We start from the raw sequence: 6,000 nt of genomic DNA on the forward strand, positions 1-6,000 counted from the left end.
TCAATGCTTTCCTGTTACTTCATAAACATGAATAAGAAAAAAAACAAATATAAATCAATACTGTTTCTACATTCTCCTTTGTAATCACCTGTTTTTAATTAATAAAGAAATTCAAATTCAGTGGACTTAAAACACAAATGCCAAGTTTATACTGGACAGTAATAGCATGGTAGTGAACAATAAAATATACAAGAATGATAATCCAATATTCTATTTTTTCTTAAAAAATGGGTTATATTATCTGTTCTAGCTCATCTTTCTATATCCTACTATAATAGAAAGAAAATTCAAGTTAAGTCCTACAGCTTTTATGGTTTTCCTTCTTTTCAAAGAAACAATCTCAACATACTGAATGAGAAGTCAAAATGTCCATAGATAACAAATGTCATTTTCATGTTAAAAATGCAGAGCATTATTCACTTTAGGTGACATGACCACGTGTATTTGTATAGCTCTTGGTGTTTGAAACAGTCTCCTTAGTTCAGGCTGCTATAACAAAAACACTACAGGCTGTCTGTGGCTTAAACAACAAATATTTATTTCTCATAGCTCTGGAGGCTGTGAAGTTCAAGGTCAAGGTCCCAGATGAGCTGATGTCCGGTGAGAGCCCAGTTTCTTTCTTAGGGACAGCCACTCATTTGCTATAATCTCACATGATGGAGGAAAAAAATCATCTCTTTCATGTCTCCTCTTTTTTTTTAATATGCCCTTTAAAAAATACCTTTATTTCATTTACTTTATTTTTATGTGGTGCCAGGGATTGAACTCAGTGCCTCATGAATGCTAGGCAAGCGTTCTATCACTAAGCCACAACCCCAGCCCTCATGTCTCTTCTTATAAGAGCACTAATCCATTCTATTCATGGGGTGCCACCCTTCATGAACTAACTAGTTCCTAAAGGCCCCATTCCCTAATACCATCACATCAAAGGTTAGTATTTAACACACGAATTTGAGGGGACACCAACACTGGGCCCATAAAACTTCATATAGCATCTTTCATTTAAATTTAAAACAAGCCTGTGGAGTCAATAGGGCTATTATCCTTGCCCCTGTGAACCAGAACTATTAAGTACTTGCGATCATGGTAAGAAAGAAGCTCAGAAAGGAAATGCTGGCTTTCTGGTTCCTGACCCTAGCTCTATTACTTGTCAGTACTACTACTTATAAACAAGCATCGGTGAACAAAGCTATGTACACAAAGCCAGGTTTGATGACAAAATCTCAGGGATACAAATTCACTAATATTCCCATTAAAACCCCACATGAGGAAAAGAATGGGATCTTGTAGTACTTTTAAATAATTTAGTAATTTCTTCCAGTCTGGATGTAAAGAAAACCAAACATTTTTCAATGTCATCTTAAGAAGATGAGAAGAAAAAGTATATTTAGGAAAGCAGCATTCCTTTAACAAATGATATAATTTTTGTTTCTCTCATGCAAACTGAAACAATGAAAAAGTGCAAAATCTTCTATATCTAAGCAGTCTCTTCAGGATAAAGGGATGGCTGAAAATTCTGAAATAAAGTTCTAGGCTACAGAAGTCTTAGAAGTTAGCAGGGTCAAGACAGCACGAATGTGGAGTGTGCTCAGGACTAATGTTGAGTTTGCCCTTGTGGATTATTACATGAAGACCAAAGGAAAACTTGTTTTAAGTCACCAGTTCAACATTCCACTCAATACCTGCTTTCTTAAAACAGTGGTTTGCATGATTTTTGCTTCAACAGTAAGATTCAGTGTTCAACAGTAAGATTCAAGTTATGTATATGTTGGACTATGCCCTAGTCCAACATATACATAACCAAGATCAAAAACAAGGACTTCTAGTTGTGCTTTAAAAACAGGAAGAGAGTGGGGCTCCCTGCTATTTATCCCTGCCCTTCTTAGCTCTTCTAGCCTCCTGCCCTCCGTATGCCAAAGGGATTCCATGGATGCTATCATGGAAGGGACTAACAGGGATACCGTCATTGCCTTACACAGAACACATTTTCCCACAGAAACCATTTCATGGATAATGTTACAACTCCCCACATACTTCAAAAGCCAAGTCAGCCTGTTTTCAAAGAGGGAAGGCTTCAGCAAGGCAACACACAGAACTAAGGAGATTCTGAGAGCTACCAACTGATTCCAGGGCCAGACCAGTAATGTTTAGGTCTTTAAGGCTATCAGTACCACAGGTTAGATGTGTTGGAGACAGGCTTCCCATGCCGTGCCCCTGTGACCTTAATAGAGTTTCCATATCCTCATCTTTAAATAGGAATACCACTATCCATGTCAGAGGTTTAGGAGGATGAAAGGCCATAGTATGCACAGAGTGCCTCGTGTTCAGTGCAGGCCGACTGTGAGCACGTGTCCGCCGGATTCCTTCTGAAGCATTAGGTCTGAGCCCAGAAGATATAAATGTCCTTAAAGAATACTATCATTTTTTGAGGACAATATGCCACTACATGTTAAACTTCTTTACTCATTAACAGTGTTATTTAGAACTATTTTACATATTATAAAATTCACCCATTTCAAGGGTACAATTTAATGATTTTTACTAAGTTTAAAGAGTTGTGTAATCATTGCCACAAATCACTTTTACAGTGTTCCCATCACCCCCAAAAGATCTCTAGGGCCCATTTTCAGTCTCACTATTCCCACGCCCAAACCCAGGCAGCCACTGAACTACTATAGAAATTTACTGGACGTTTCATGTAAATGGATTCATATGATAAGTGGCTTTTTATATTTGGCTTCTCTCACCATAATGTTTTTGTGGTTCATATATTATAGCAGTATTTTGTTCTTATTGTTCTATAGTATTCCACTGCATGAATAAACCACATTTCTTTTATCCATTTCAACAGCTGATGGACTTTGTTTTCAGTTCAGGCATATTACAAATAAAACTGCTTTGGACATTGACATACAAATTTCTGTATAAATGTATGTTTTCATTTCTATTGAATAGTTTCCTTGAAATGGAATTTGAGTCACATGGTATATTCATGCTTAAGTTTCGTAAGAAAACTATCCAACTCTTTCTAAAGTAGCTGCACCATTTATGTTCCCACCAGCAATGGTAAGAGTTCCAGTTTCTCCAAATCCTCTTCCACACTTGTTAGTCTTCCCCCTTTGCTTACAATACTGGGGTTGGACCTCAGGACACTTTACCACTGAGCCATACCCGCAATCCTTTTTAGTCTTTATTTCAAAACAGGGTCTTGCTAAGTTGCAGAGACTGGCCTCAAACTTGCCATTCCCCCTGCCTGAACCTCCCAAGTGACTGGATTACAGGTGCTCACCACCACACCCAGCTTGAATTTTTTTTTTACTATAGCTATTTCAGTGTGTGTGTGTGTGTGTGTGTGTGCAGTGGTATTTCATCCCAATCTTAACTTGCATTTCTCAAATGACTAATGATGTTGAGTATCTTTTTGTGTGGTTTTTGACCATTCACATATATTCTCTGGTGAAACATCCATTAAAATCTTTTGCCCATTTTATAATTGAATACTCTTTTCAACTTGAAGAATTTTTCATATAAACTTATTTTTTCATAAAACTTTCATATAAAAGTTCTTTATTGGATATATTATTTAATATAATTTCTCCCAGTTTGTGGCTTCTTTCAATTTCTTAATTGTCTTTTGAAGCACATACATTTTTAATTTTGATGAAATGCAATTCATCAATATTTTTCTTTTATGGATTATGCTTTTGGCTTCATATCTAAGAAATATTTGTCTGACCAAAGGTTATGAAGATTTTACCATTTATTTTCTTCTAAAACGTTTTTAGTTCTAGGTTTTAAACTAGGTCTATAACCGTTTTTACTTAATGCTTTTGTGGGGTATAAACATCTGGATTCAACTTTTTAATCATCTCAGCACCATCTGCTGAAAAAAAAAACAAACTTTTTTTTCCTTCTTTGAATTGTCTTGTCATCTTTGTTGAAAATCAAGTTTAAGAATATTTATTTTTACACTCATATCTTCTCCATTGATTTATGTTATTCTTCATCCATTGCCACACAATCTTAATTACCATAGCTTTATAGTAAGTTCTGATATTGAGAAATGAAAATCCTCCATATTTCAAGATGATTTGGTTATTTTGGGTTTTTGGATGCTTTGCATTTTGATGTAAGATTTAGGGTCAGTTTATTAGCCTGTCGGGGTTTTTTTGCAAAAAAAATAAATAAAAAATTGCCTGCTGGGATTTTTGATGGGGATTAATTATTTCCAAAGTGATCTATAGTGAATCTCAATTTGGGGTTAGTTGCCATATCAACAATATTGTCTTTGAATCTGTAAATTTCTGTATTAATTCAGATTTTTAAATTTTTCTTAGAAATGTTTTATGCTCTTCAAGTTACAAGTCTTATGTTTCTTTTGTTAAATTTATTGCTGAGTATTTTATTCTATCTAGTGCTATTACAAATGGAATTAATTTCAAAACAGTAGATTTTTGTATATTGGTCTTATATTCTGTGATCTTGCTAAGCTCATTTATTTTAGTAGGTATGTGTGTATATGTCTGTCTCTGTGTTCTTTAGAATTGTCTACATATTGGATCATGTTCTCTTTAAATAAAGACAGGGTTTTCTTTTTTCATTTGTGGGTACATTGTATTTCTTTTTCACACCTGATTGCACTAGCTAGAAACAATATTACAATGTTAAAAGGAATGGTGAGAAGTGTTTGCCATGTTCCTGATCTTAAAAGGAAGATTTTAATCCTTTACTTAAGTATGATATTAATTATAGATTTTTTTGAAGATGCTTTTTGCCAGGTTGAGGAAGTTCCCACCTATTCCTAGTTTGTTGAAAATTTTTATGATTGGGTGTTAAATGCCTTTGTCTAATGCTTTTTTTTTTCATCTATCAAGAATTTGTCTTTATGAATATGGTATTTATATTAACTTTTAAAAATGACAAAGCTATCTTGCATTCTTGGGGATAAATCTTACTTGACCATTTCATCAATCCATTTTCTGTCACTATAACAAAATACCTGAAGCTGAATACATTATACAGAAAATACTTTATTCAACCTATGGTTTGGAGAATTCAAAAGCATGATGCCCACATCTGCTTGGCTCTCCTGAGGGCCCCTTTGGGTGTTGCATGACATGATGGGTGGCATCACAACAGGAGCAAGAGGGAGAAGTTACATAACAAGACAGGAAGCCAGAGGGATTCAGAGGTCAGCCTTGCTCTTTTTTTAATAACCTGTTCTCACAAGAACTAACTTACCCTGAGTCCAGCATTAGTCATTAACAAGGGTAATGCATCCACTGGCCTAATTATCTTGCACTAGATGCTCCCCCTTCAAGGTTCCACCACCTCTTAATTTTGCTGCATTGAGAACAAAGCTTCCAACAAATGAACCCTTGGAGACACACTCAAACCACAGCAATGATATATAGTTCTTCCTTTATGTTGCTAGATTTGGCTTGCTAATATTTTACTAGGAATTACATGTATTCATGAGAAATATTGGTCTTTTCTTGTCATATCTTTGCTTTGGTATCAGGGCAATTCTTGCCTCATAGAATGGATTTGGGAATCTTCTCTATTCCTGTATTTCTGGAAAAGCTGTACAGGACTAGCATTATTACTTTTAAAATACTAGTGGAATCCCAAAATAACCTTGAATGCAAATGGTTAAATGCATCAATTAAAAGAAATAGGCTGGCATATTGGATTAAAATCCAAGACCCAACAATATTCTGTCTCTAAGAGACTCACCTCATAGGCAAAGATGTCCACAGATTGAAGGTGAGAGGATGGGAAAAAAAAAAAAAAAAAAACATATCACTCACATGGATCAAGTAAATAAGCAGGGGTTTTTATTCTCATATCAGATAAAGTGGACTTCAAGCCAAAGTTAATCAGAGGGACAGAGAAGGACATTTCATATGCTTAAGGGAATTATATATCAACAAGACTTAACAAATGTAAATATTTATGCCCCAAACAATAGAGCAACTACATAAATCAAATAAACCCTTC

The sequence above is a fragment of the Urocitellus parryii genome, chromosome 4 (genome assembly GCF_045843805.1).
Source record: "Urocitellus parryii isolate mUroPar1 chromosome 4, mUroPar1.hap1, whole genome shotgun sequence".
Taxonomy (NCBI): Eukaryota; Metazoa; Chordata; class Mammalia; order Rodentia; family Sciuridae; genus Urocitellus; species Urocitellus parryii.